This window comes from Phascolarctos cinereus, unplaced genomic scaffold (assembly GCF_003287225.1).
Source record: "Phascolarctos cinereus isolate Bilbo 61053 unplaced genomic scaffold, phaCin_HiC Scaffold_278;HRSCAF=876, whole genome shotgun sequence".
In the NCBI taxonomy this organism is placed as follows: domain Eukaryota; kingdom Metazoa; phylum Chordata; class Mammalia; order Diprotodontia; family Phascolarctidae; genus Phascolarctos; species Phascolarctos cinereus.
The window spans coordinates 111-13868 of NW_027555600.1; the positions used below are offsets into that span (position 1 = coordinate 111).

At 42.6% G+C, this 13758-nt stretch overlaps 1 long non-coding RNA gene across 1 annotated transcript; it reads right to left on the reverse strand.

Annotated features, from left to right (window-relative positions):
• Positions 1-326: 326 nt before the first annotated feature.
• Positions 327-10905, reverse strand: LOC110204344 (uncharacterized). Its single transcript, XR_013484112.1, has 4 exons — positions 10773-10905; positions 9320-9555; positions 2784-2926; positions 327-415 (listed from the first exon to the last, which is right to left on the reverse strand). It is a non-coding gene; the product is annotated as an uncharacterized LOC110204344 (long non-coding RNA).
• Positions 10906-13758: the final 2853 nt, after the last annotated feature.

Here is a 13758-nt window from a genome sequence, read left to right on the forward strand (position 1 = left end):
TTCATGCCCAGGGAGAGTTAGATCAAATAACCCTGAGATTAGTTCCGTGTCTGAGATTCTTCCATAGATTTTGATCTTTGACTTGAAGCTACCTAGAAGTGGTAAGAGACAGCTTCAGGAGCAACAGAGGAAACCCTCAGGTTGTAGGAAACCATAGGAACCATAGGCAGGCAGGAGACCAACACTACTCCCTCCCAATAATTGATAAATGCTCCCAATCCTGCACACTAAGGAATGAAGATATTCCTTTGATTGCAGACTCAGTGTTAGCAGAGGAAGTCTCCTTACCCAGGGAGAGCAGGTTCTGGGCATTTTCCAACATGACTCCCTTGTACAACTCCTTCTGAGGATGGTCCAAGAGCCCCCACTCCTCATGGGTGAAGTCCACAGCCACATCCTTGAACGTCACCAAACCCTGAATCATTAAAAGTCATAGAATGTAAAGATGAAGGACACTTCAGATTTAAATAGTCCAACCCTCATTAATTTACAGAATGAAACTGAAGCACAGAGAAGGGATTTGCCCAAAGGTCATACCCTTTATGAAAGTCAGAGTCAACTCCTAAAACCATGGTCTTTAAGATCCCAATTGAATTTTGAGAAAAGCATTTTATATGATCGTTTGGAATAAAGCTGAGAAATATTTTCCTTTGAAATGTATTTCTCTGTGGAATCAGGGAGAAAGTTTCTGTTCTATCTGTGAGGTGGTTGGTTCTGTAGAAGAGAATGAGAGAGGGTGATGGGAAATATTTTCCTTATGAGAACCGATAAGTGATATATTCTTTTTTTTAAAAAAAAGTTACTTTTAAAAAATCTCTTATGTGCATATCAATGGTAAAATCTAGAATTTCTTTCCTTTCATAGTTAATGGAGTTATAGGAAGATTTACTTAAATCCAAAGACAAAGACACCAAATAAATTAGAGCACTTATGGATCGGAGGAAAGGGAAGCCCCATATCAAATTCATATTAGATATGCATATACTTAAGTCTAAATACATACGAATTATATGTGAACATATACAATATTCGTATAATAGATCTCATATGTACCAAATTATTTGCATATTATCTCTTCCACAGAATGTGAACTTCTTAGTATTAGGAACTGTGTTTCACCTTTTACAAAAGACATTTTATTTACAATACTGGGAACAAAACAAGCACTTCCATAAGACTACAATGGAAAAAAAAATGATTGCTCATGAAACTGCCAATCTACTATGTACAAGTTGGTATTCCCTTCACATATGCAACAAAGCTACCATGTAAATTTCTTTTCTTTCTTTCCCTGCCACAACCATAGCGACATCTGCCATGTGTATGCATATATATCTATATGTGTGTATATTTATGTACATGCAAATATATAACCATATATATGTGTGTATATACACAAAATTATCCCATACATACTATTTGTCAGTTCTTTCTCTGGATACAGATACCTTCTGTCTTTATATGCCCTTTATTTCTAATTTTGTATTTGTAATAGAATGATTGATTTGATCAAACTCTTCTGAATACAATATTGCTGTTACTGTATGCAACATTGTCTTGGTTCTGCTCACTTTACTCTTCATCTGTTTGTGCAAGGCTTTCAATGCCTTTCTAAGATCATTGAGCTCATCCTTTCTTACAGCACAATACCCTTTCATCGCAACCACACAAAACCCATTCAGCCTTTCCTAAAATGAAGGGGGTCCCTGTAATTTCCATTTCTTTGTCATCACAAAGCAAGTTGCTGTAGATGTCTCAATCACATTCAAAGTGATATAATTACTATCTTTCAATTTTTGTCCATCTTATTTTTACTCATGATTTTCTTTCTTGCCCTCTCTTTTTACCCTATTGCTTTTACTTTTTCTTCACTTCACATCCTCCTACCCCCCAATTCACCCACCATTCTAAGAGTCCTCCCTCCACTTCCCCAATTTCAAACCACAAGGCCTCCAAAATTCTCCCCATCCCCCTAAATCCCACTTCACTCACCCTTCTAAAAAGTACTTCCCTGATCCTCTTCCCCAATTTTCTCACCTCTCTACATATTCAGAAGATTTCTACACCATTTGAGATATACATTTTTTTTCAACCCAGATGAGACTAAGGTTCCAACATTATCAGCCCTCTACCCCTACTCGCTTCCTCTGTATTAGTTCTTTTCACACCCCCTTTTTCCAATATCATTTCTCTTTTGACCTTTCCTACCCAGTTTTGCCTTTTATAATCACCCCATCATACACAACTTAGCCAACACCTTTCTTTCAAACTACCTTAGTAATGATGACAGTTATAAGAATACTGATAACTTTTCATATATAAATAATAAGTAAACAGTTTGATCTTAATGGGGGCCTAATAATCAGTCTTTAATATTTTCCTTATATTTCTTTTGGATCTTTTATTTTCAATTTTCCAATGAATTCTGCTCTTTTTGTTACAAACCTGAAAGTTTTTCAGTTCATCAAATAGCCCCTTTTTTCCCCCTTTCAGGATTATACTTAACTTTGCCAAGTAAGTTATTCTTGGATGCAATCATAGCTCTTTTGTTTGTTGAAATATAATGTCCCCAAACCTTCAGTCTTTTAGAGGGTAATCTGCTAGTTTTTGTGAAGTCCTAACTAGATTTCCACAATATTTGAATTGTTTCTTTTTTCTGGTTGCTTGCACTATATTCTCCTCAACCTGGGAATTTTGAAATGTGGCTATGACATTCATGTATGTTTTCCTCTTAGCTTTACTTTCAGGTAGTGAATGGTGGATTTTTTCTCTTTCTACTTTACCTTGTGGTTCTAGAACTTCAGGTACGTTTCCTTAATTTCTTATTTGTAAGTCACATGTTCTAAAGAAAATTCTGTGAAAAGTCTATGTGAAGCTGGCAGGCGCATAACATTCTGGGGGAAAAAAGCCCATTTAATGTGATCACCTGAAAGAGAACAAAGTTAAAGAAAAAATCTGGTTTGTTTCCTGAGTGGTTGAAATAAAGTCTTATGTGGATGAAAATATGTGAAATCTAGACTGCTGTGACTCAAAAGAGATGGTCTCCAGCCAAGTGAAGGAGAGTTATCTGTTGTTACATTGAGGGCTTGAGGTCACTCTGTCATAGCCAAAACATCTCATGATTTTGCTTTAGAATTGCTTTTATTTGTCTATGTATGACACATATTCCTTAATTATAAAATTCATTACCTAGAAATGAAAGCAATTATGAAGAAGGGTAAGCTAGGTGTTCTAGTAGATAGAGCACTGGACTTGGTATCAGGATGATCTCATGTTCATAAATTCAAGTGTAGCCTTAGAAAGTTACTAGCTGTGTAACCCTGGAAAAGTCACTTAACCCTGCCTGCCACAGTTTCCTCATTTGTAAAATGAGCTTGAGAAGGAAATGGCAAACCCCTCTAGTATCTCAGTCAAGAAGAACTCCTAATGGTTCATAAAGTCTTGAACATGACTGAAATGATTAAACAACAACAATGTTGGAAAGAGGAGTTCCTTCATTGCTTAAAATAGAAGCAATCTTCAATTACCTTGGGTTTTCTTTGAGCTAATTCATCAGAAAAATGTTGCCAGTTTCTTTATGAGAAATAAATGATCTAATTATACATAGAGAACTGTAGAAACAAAATGATTCATTGAGAACCCCGACTCAAACAGCATTAGTCAGTTCATTATGATTTTATAAGAAGTAATGATCGTTAGTAATGATGTTAATATATTCATCTAGTCAATCATCAAATATTAAGTGTAAGAATAAACAATGTATTAATCCATACCTTGTATAAGTCACATATGAATATAAATTCTAATAAAAGGGCCCTATAATAGGCCTCAAACTTCAATTCAATGTTCATTACTTGTTTACTAGCTATGAAGTTCACTTGCATAACTACAAGAATGCTGACAAAGATATCTCTGTTCTGTTTTGCTCAAATTCCATGACCAAACCAAGCATGGGTGGTGGCATGGTATAAAAAGTCCCCCCATATCCTCCTATATGTACTTGGAATGTATGTAGAGATTGTCCCATCTCCTCCTGCTTAAGCTAAGGAGGAGCCCATCCATCTTATAACCACTTCATCAGTGGAGATATTCCCTGCTTCACACAACTCATGACCCTGCTGACAGATCATTTTTGCTTCTTATAGCTTAAGAGTCTTATGTCAACCAATGGGATTCTATATTTTGCATAGCTGAATTTAAAACCTACTGAATAGTTCATAGACAACCCAAGGATCACAGGTCTCCCAGTACAAAATGACTGGGCAAAAAAAAATTGAAACAACCATGGAGGAAATATTCAAAGAGAATTGGCCAGAACTTCTGAACATAGAAAATGACATTCCAATTTTCAAAGAATTCAGAAATCACTTCCAGAAAAAAACCCATTGGATGCCTTCTAGAAGGCGGCAGTATAGGTCAGAAATTTCCAGGCTCTCTGGATTTCCTCCACAAACAGAAAATCACCACAAAATGAATATAGAAAAGCAAAAATAAAGGCAAAAAGCAGTTGGAGGGCAACTTGAGAGCACCTCATTGAAGACCCCAGGGGCTGAGTGAAGAGTAGACACCACCAGGCTGACTCCCCTGAATTAACAAACAGTAGTCCTAGGAGACTAGGCCTCAATTTCACCTCTGGAAATTTTACATCACAAACTTCCATCTGAGGAAGAGCAGACAGTGAGGGAAGCTAGAAAGACCCACTGATGTTTCCAGAAGTCAAGCCTAGCAGTGCTGAGCAGACATGACCTTGAGCAGTGGCTGTGGGTGAGAGGAGCTAGAAGAAGCCCAGTGAGTGTGGTACCACAGGGAGCAAGAACATTTTCAGGACAGTGTGACTGGGGCTTAGGGGAGCAAGAGAGGAGGTCCTAAGGTGGAGCCCCCAGAGAGAATTCAGAAAACAAGAGTAAGGAGGACCTGAGGCTTAGAGTAACATTACCCATCAGATTTGGATTAAAACTTGATTGTGATACTAAAGCTGCTAAAAGTAAAATGAGACAAATTTAAAACAAAAAATGAGTAAGCAAAGGAAAAGAACCCAACCACTGATAACTACTTTGGTATGAAAGAAGATCTGGGTCATATTCAGAAGGAAATAGTGAGATTACAAAAGCCACTCCTATCCTGAAGAGTAAAGTCAATTGGACACAAACTCAAAAAGAAATCTTAGAAGAACTTAAAAGGAGTTAAAAGACAATGAGGAAAAATTAGAAGAAAAAGAAAGTGAAAAAATTATGAAAAGAAAGGAAACCATTTGGGAAGAGAGATACAAAACCATAAGGAAGAAAATTTTATTGTAATGTGTTATGGACATGACATGCTTATTTTCTTCCAAAAATTGAAATTTAATAATGATTAAAAATAATGCAAGACTAATGCAAACCCACTAGAAATGGAGAGGAAATGGAATGTGTTCCAGAGCATGCTGGAGTACAAGATGTAGCCCAGCATGACCTATCCTAAAGATGTGAGCTTAACAATATGGGACAAAAAGTGGATATTCAATAATGAAGAGGAGTCTGAAACATTTTTAGAAAGAAAACCAGAAAGAAGATTATTTGCTTATAGAACAACCCAAACTGAACAAATACAGGAGCAGTGAACAAATGTAGACAACAGCAGTAGCAGAGTAACAACAGGCAGACCAATAAGAGATTTCTTTCTCAAAGTACACAAGCAGACAGGGATGAAGGAGGAAATCTGGTGGAGGTACCAGTGTAGAGGATGACAGGGGGGATTATGGACAGAATCTTCTGACATCCTGCCTGTAGCAGTGTTGAGGGCTGATCTTAAGAGTCTGATAAGGGTTTAAGATCCAAGGCAGAGTTTGACCTCTGCCCAGGCTTTTACCCGTAAGGGCTCCATGATTAAGTGGTACGGCTCTTCAATCCCTTCCTGATTAGGAGGCCCCTGAGACATTCCTTCTCACTCTTTGAACCTTAGATTTACACATTCACTCCTCTATGCAGGTGGCACCAAGGCACCTGGGAAAACCTTGGAAAATGCAACCCAATCTAGGAACCCTGATAACGAGGAAATTCATGTTGTCACATCCTCAGCAGATGTTCTGGGAGTATCTCATGGGGAGGACTCTTTGAAGTTAGGCTAGATTTTCTCTATATATACTGTACCCTCAGATGAATAAACTGAGTCAGTAATTCTGCTCCGCCTGGCCCATGTCACTAGTTATTACACGCCTCTCCATTCGGTGTACAATCTGGTTGCTGGCAACACAGCAGAAGGTCCTTTTGTGGCACTACATTACACCAAGGGAAGATGCATGAAAGGGAGGAGGAGAAGACTGGACAGGAAGAAGAGAGTGATATGACAAGGTCTCATCAAAGACCAGAAATTGTCAATTCAATTCCATATACATTTACATTGTGCTAGGCACAATGCTAAGAACTGAGGACACAAAAAGGGGTAAAAGACAGTCCCTGCCTCAAGTAGGTCACCATTTAATAGGTGAGACATCAAGCAAACAAATATATACAAAGCAAGTTAAGTCCAGAACAAATAGAACATAATTAGAAGAGAGAAGGAATAAGAATGAAGAGGGGTTAGGAAATACTCCCTTAGCTTTTTAGTTGTTGATTGGAATTTAAAGGAAGACAGTGAGGTTAGTAGTCTGAGCTGGGGTATTCCAGGCATGAGGACAGCCACTGAAAATGCCTAGAGCTGAGAGAAGACAGGAGGCCAGATCCATTGGATTAAAGGATAAATGTTTGGGAGTAAGCTGTAAGAAGACTAGAAAGGTTATTGGGAGCAGGGGGAAGGAAGTAGGTTGAAAATGGCTTTGAATGCCAACAAGAGCATTTCCTATTTGATCTTGGAGGCAACAAATAGGGAGTCAGTGGAATTTATTGAGTAGTGCAGTGACTTAATCAGAATTGCATTGTAGGAAATGATTAGTGGCTGAATGGGGAATGGCTTGGAGTGGGGAGAGCCTTGAGGGAGGCAGACCCACCAGTAGGCTATATTAGTAGACCAGGCATGAGGAGATGGGGCCATGCACTAGAATGGTGGTAGTGTCAGAGGAGAGAAGGGGGTATATTCTAAAGATGGTGCAAAGGTGAAACTGACAGGCCTTTGCACCTTAATGGATATGTGGGGAAACAGAAGGCCAGGATGACTCTGACAGAAATTGTTAATATAATGACATAAATTACTAATACAACATGTAATGTGGATTTCCACTCCCTTAAACAATCCTTGTAAGGTCAGCTTTCAGTAATGTCCTAACCTTCATACTCTTAAAAAATTTACTTTTGATTAGGTTGAACTGAACCACACATTAAGATCTCCCCACCCTCCCACCCCTACCCAGGGAAGTTGCCTTGTGGGGAGCCCAGCTCAAGAGCTCAGCTTCTAGTGTCTTTGCCCTCTGACATTGGGATTCAAGGTATGAAGGGCAGAGCAGCTGGAATGAGGTGGCTTTCCTTGCCTGGATTGCTAAGGGCCACTGGGGTCTCATGACCAGGCTTGCTACTTCATACTGCCTCCTCCCTCTGTTCTCCTAAAACTATAAAAACTTTTTCATGGGTCTCTTTGATTGGGAAATACATTGGACATCCTCTAGGCTGGTAGGTTGCTTCATTCCTCAATTCATACCTTTGATTTATTTCAGGACTTCAAAACTCCTAGATGGGAATGGGAAGATAGTATACACACCCCTCCTTAGCTCATACCACCTTGGCAGAACTGAAAACTTACAGTGAGCCCTCCACCCTGAAAGCAGAGCATCACTTCAGTGAAAAGTTAAAAGTCAAGGAATAGGGAGGAAAAATGAATAAATAACAGAAAAAATTATGACTATAGAAAGTTACTGTGGTGACAAAGAAGATCAATGCACACTCAGAGGAACACAACAAAGTCAAAACTCCTACATCCAAAGTCTCAAAGACAAATCTGGACTGGTCTCAGGCCATGGAAGAGCTGAAAAGGGATTTTAAAAATCAATCAAGAGATGTAGAGGAAAAATTGGGAAAGGAAGGAGAGTGATACAAGACAATCATAAAAAACAAGTCAAAAGTTTGGTAAAGGAGGTACACAAAAATCCTGAAGAAAAGAACTTCCTAAAATGTGGAATTTACCAAACAGAAAAGGAGGTACAAAAGGTCTCTGAGGAAAATAATTCCTTAAAAATCAGAATTGAGCAAGTGGAAGCTATTGGTACTATGAAACATCAAGAAACAATCAAACAAAGTGGGGGGAAAAAAAGAAAAACAGAAGGCAATGTGAAATACCTTTCCAATGGCTCTCTTCCATGATTGGAAAGTTCTCTATCCTGACCCTAACCCTAAACAAAAATGCCTGGTCTGGGTTTCCTTCAAGTCTCAGCTAAAATTTCACTTTCTGAAAAAATTATTGTTCTGGTCCCCAAAACTATTAGAACCTTCCCTTTCAGACTTAATGCCATTTTATACCCTACAGAGCTTGTTTGGACAAAGCAGGTGACTTGTTGGGGCAGTTCAGTGGCACTTTGGATAGAGTGCTGGTCAGGGACTGAGGAAGACCTGAGCTCCAATATTGCCTCAGACACTAGCTGAGTGACCCTGGGTAAGTCAGACTTAACCCTGTTTGCCTCAGTTTCCTCATCTGTAAAATGAATTGGAGAAGGAAATGGCAACTACTCCAGTGTAGTTACCAAAAAAAAAACTCCATATGGGTCACAAAGAGTCAAATGGAACTAAAATGAATGAACAACAAGGTGACATGTTGTCTCTCTCATTAGACTATGAACTCCTTGAGGGCAGGCACTGTTTTTTCCTTCTTCTGTGTCCAGGGAAGTTTTGAACAGGGCCTGGCATAAAATGGCTTTTTGGGGCCCCTAGAGTTCCCAGCTGTATGACCCTGGGAAAGTCACTTAACCTTATTTCCCTCAGTGTGCTCCTCTATAAAATGAGCTAAAGAAAGAAATAGCAACAGGGATCTCTTCCAAAAACAACCCAAATGGAATCATGAAGATTCAAAGAGTCAGACAGAACTAAAAAAAACCCCAACAACAATAACAAATGTTTACTGATTGGACCCAACAAAGGATAAAGGGGAAGGATTCAGGGAGACCTGGGAAACTTGCCTGACCCATTCTAACGAGGGAGAACTTCAGAACAAACAAGGGAAGGAGGAGTCTGTGCTCCATATGCCAGAGTGTCAGTGAACTAGTTTAACACAGAGAAGCAGAGAGCAGGGCAGTGTTGTTACTGCCTTATTCAATTTCATGCCTATTTTTGGAGAGAAATGGTCCATAAGGAAGGTATTCCCAACTTCATAGACCATCCTCCATGTCTAACCCTAACCCTAGTCAGAAGACTGCACTCACCTGGGGTGGGGGGCTGTGGCTCCCAGGGGCCATTCCCTCTGGCTCCAGGCTCCCTGCTTTGGGCCTGGCCTTGGTGCTTGGCAGATTGAGCTGGGCAGGGAGGAGAAGAATCCCTATGGGGTAGGTCTTTCTCTTCTCTTCCTAGGCAGGAGGCTGGCCTGCAGGGCTTTCCAGAGAGTGAAGTCCCAGAGGAGTTACAAAAGCCAATGCCTTGCCCTCAGGGGAGAAATTCCAACCTACCGGGGGAAGAGGAAGCAGGGAGGGTCCAGCTTTAAAATGTAGATGGCCTGAACAGGAAGACTACTTCCCTCCCTCTCTTACTCCTTCTCTTCTGCCCCTTCCCCTCTCCGTTCTCCCATAGAGATCCAAAAGCCTGAGGGGGCTTGGGATCCCAGATGGGATGAGGTCAGAGCCTCAGTGGCTCTTAAGTTAGAGCTCTCCCTCCAACTGGCCCTCTGCCCTCCCTGAATTCCCTCTGTCTGACTCACACATTATGTAGATAAGAAACTGACTCCTTAAAAAAAAATAAATTTAAAAAATTTAAAAAAAGAAAGAAAGAAACGGACTCCTTGATCTAGGAGAGAAGCTAAGCAAGGTTGAGGATTGGGAAGGCTCTTGAATGGAGATACCAAGGAATGACTGGGGAAGCCTGAGACTAGGACACAAAATCCAGTCTGGAATTCAGCCCCCTGGCATGGCACCTGAGGCAGGGAAGCCTGAAGCCTGGGTAAGGGGGGAAGGACTATGGTCTGGGAGGCAAGACATTCTAACATAGCTCATGGCAGGGAGGTGGGGAACACTGGACTGATAGAAGGGCTCCAGATGCACACTGAACCTGGGGAAGCAGGATGACTGTGTCCTGAGGTCTAACTAGGAGCCAAGGAGGACTGTTGAGATTTTCTGGTAGAGCTTAGGCTTGGAATCCCTAAAGGGAAACTGGAGACAGGGAGCCAGTGCCTGGGATCTGATAGGGAACCAGCCCCAGAGCCATGGGTGCAGAGAAGAAAGATCAGAAAAGAGTTTTGGAAACTGAGTCCAAGGTGGCATCCTGGGGGGAGTAAGGGAGGATTTCTGGATCTTCAAAGGAGGCAGGATCTGAAGGCAAGACAACAGAATTTCTAACCAAGAACTTAAGAGATTAGTGGATCTGGATAGGAAGGCTGAAATCAGGATTCCCACAATCCTACAGGCAAAGTCTGAAGTCTGAAAAAGTGTTATCCAATGGTAACTGTGGGGAAGGTGAGCCAGGAATTTAGGAAGTTACTGGGAATCTGGAGAAGGTTTAGGGGCAGGGAGCTCATTCAATAGCCAGGCTTGGGAGGAAGGTGTGCTACTGGCCAATTTTTAATACACTCACCAAGAGGTCAGATGAGAATGAGACCCAATGGCAAGATCAGCCAGAAGAAGCCTGGAAATATGGGGTGGAGGGTGGGGAACTCTGCTTTAGACCTACCTGGGACCTGCAAGCACAGAGCTGGCATCCAAAAGGCAGAGCAATGAGCTCCGGAGAAGGCAGAGAGATCTCAGATTACTAGGAAGAAAGGAAAAAGATTTGAGATGCCAGAAAGCAGAGCAGTCCAGGCTCAAAGACTTCCTCCTTCTGGCCAGCCCACTATGGGAGGGTCTTCCTATTCCCAAGAGTGCCACCTTGTCCAGCCCCTGAAGGCCCCTGGATGGCTGGGCCCTTTCCACCAATCACACCCAGGGCTAGGACTCAGAGACCCTGATTGCTCTCCTCCCTAAGCCCTGCCCTCCATCACATGGAATGCCTTCTCCAGTGCAGTGATGCCTTTTGCAGTCCTAAACTCCTCCCAGGCCTCCAAACTCCACCCCAGGGCTCAAATTCCAGCTGGGCCACTACCCATGAGGCTGCTGATCTCTGTGGGCTCCTCCTCTCCAGTGTCTCCACCCTTTCCTCCCTCCCTTCCAGACTCCCTCCCTCTTCCTGAGTGGAAAGACTGCCAGGATAAAACTGCAGCACCAGAGTAACTGAAAGTAATACTCCAAGCTACAGAGGGAGTGAGGAAGCAGGTAGGGTCAGGCTTGGATACGAAGATGGTCTGAAAGGGGAGACTACTTCCCTCCCTCTCTTACTCTTCTAACTCCTCTCCTCATCCTTCTATAGAGTCCCAAGAGGTACAGGGGACTTTGGGATCCCAGATGGGATGAGAGCACTCAGAGCCTCAGTGTCCCCAGAATCAGAGTTGCCCCTCCAGCTGGTACTCTGCCCTTCTTGTATTGAGAACCAAGGAGGAACAACAGTCTATGAGTAGTAGTAGCTGCCCCACTGGGGACCAAGTGGCCAGTTCCAGTTGGGCAATGCTGCTATTAACTTCCTTCCTTCCTTCCTTCCTTCCTTCCTTCCTTCCTTCCTTCCTTCCTTCCTTCCTCCTTCCTTCCTTCCTTCCTTCCTTCCTTCCTCCCTTTCTCCTCCCTCATAGGGAGTCATAGCCTTAAGTGTGAGTGTTCTATCCAAAGGAATATTAATGTTGATTGCTTAAACCTCCCAAAATATCTTGAATTTGGGGGCTACATTTTTTTTTTTTGGTGAGGGTAATTGGGGGTAAGTAACTTGCCCAGGGTCACACAGCTAGTGAGTGTTATGTGCCTGAGGCCGGATTTGAACTCTGGTCCTCCTGACTCCAGGGCCGGTGTTCTATCCACTGTGCCACCTAGCTGTCCCTGGGGCTACATTTATTCCTTCTCTACTCATTTATTCTATCATTTTTTAAAAAATTGGCACAATGAACTGTCATCTTCATTCATGATTTCTTAAAATATAGCTCTGCAGCTCAACACCCCTTGCCAGCAAGAAGCAGTTTCAGAAACTAAGACCCTCATCACTTACCCCAAAGTAATTTGGGTCTCATTTGTTTGAGGGGGAATAATGGGGAAGGGATCTGAACTCCTAAAAGGAAAAGGCCATATCTTTGGGATCTGGATGCTAGAAAGGAAAAATCCTGGACTTTCCCACTTGGCCAAATCTCTGCAGTTCACCTGGGGCTATAATCCTATCAAGTGGCCTTTCATTCAGGCTCAGAAATGAAATGCCATGCTCTCCTCATCAACTCTTACACATTCACAATTGTGATGCCCATCTTTAATCTGTTGCAAAGTCCTGTTGATTCCACCTTGGTGACATCTTTCACATATATCTCTTTGTCTCTCAGTGCTGTCCCTTTCTTGGTGCACACCCTTGTCCCCCACACCTGAGATAATGTCAGAGCCTGCTGGTTGGTCCAGCTGCCTATCTCCCCCCAGTCCAGTTCTTCCTCCACCCAGGTATATAGTTCATCTTCCTAAAACTCTCACCTGACCATGTCCCCACCTTCTCCACAACCTCCCCAGGTAAAGTATCAAATACTAAACCCTCTCTAGGGCAGGTAAAGCACTTCATCACCTCCCCCTTTCTACTCTTCCAGTCTTCTTTCACCCTTCCACCTTCCCATATATGTTATAATTCATTGGTCTGGGCCTCCTTTCTGTCCCAGGGACAGGATGTTCCACCTCTAGACCTCATGGTTTTCCTTGCCATCCCTGTTGCCTAGAATGCTCTCCATGGCTTCGCTGAAGCCCCAGCTACAACCCACTTCTCACAATAAGCCTTTCTCAGCGCTCCTTAAACTTAGAGCCTTCCCTCTTGTGACTAGCTCCTCTTTATCCTGTCCACAGTGGGTTTCTACATAGCTGTTGGAGTGTTCTCTGCCCCACCACACTGTGAGCTCCGTTAGGGCAGGGGATGTTCCTTGCATCAATTTGTGTGCTTGGTCCTGTGCACAAGGTCTGGAACAGGGTAGGCACTTGGATGTTTGTTGACTTGAAGAAAGTCTAGGAATGAAATCATGTAGGATACCCTAATCCTTTTTTGTACTTTCAGAAGAATTCCATGCCCCCAAATTCCAAACAATGACTTCTTTTAGGATCATGGATTTATCCCTGGAAGGGAGCTGAAAGGCCATGGAGTCCAAACCCCTCATTTTATAGGTAGAGAAACTGAGGTTCAGTGATTCAGTGACTGACAAAGAAAGCCACTACTGAGAAATATCTGAAAAAGATGTCCGAGTCAGTGGTGTTTGCCTTTTGAAATTGATCTCTGCTTGTGGGGCACAGGAGGCACTGTCCCACACTTCGTGTGCTGGGGGCTAGGGGTCTGGTTACTGGCTTTGTGTGCTAGTGCCTCAGGTGCCGGCAGTTGGAGGCTGTAGGGATGTAGTAGCTTAGCTGGTGCTGAGCTGGAGCTGGTGGTGTTTGCTGGTGTGTGCCTAGCCCAGGTGGGGGTTTTCTGCATTTCCCTGGGATTACACTGAAGCTTGCAGGGTGGGTGTGGGATGGGGTAGGGGGTGGTCTGGCCACTGGTGGTTGCCTCCTTTCCCTGGGCTGTGCTAGAGCATGGGTAGGTTCACCTGCTGGTGAATGCCTGCCAGTGCATATGGTGGTTC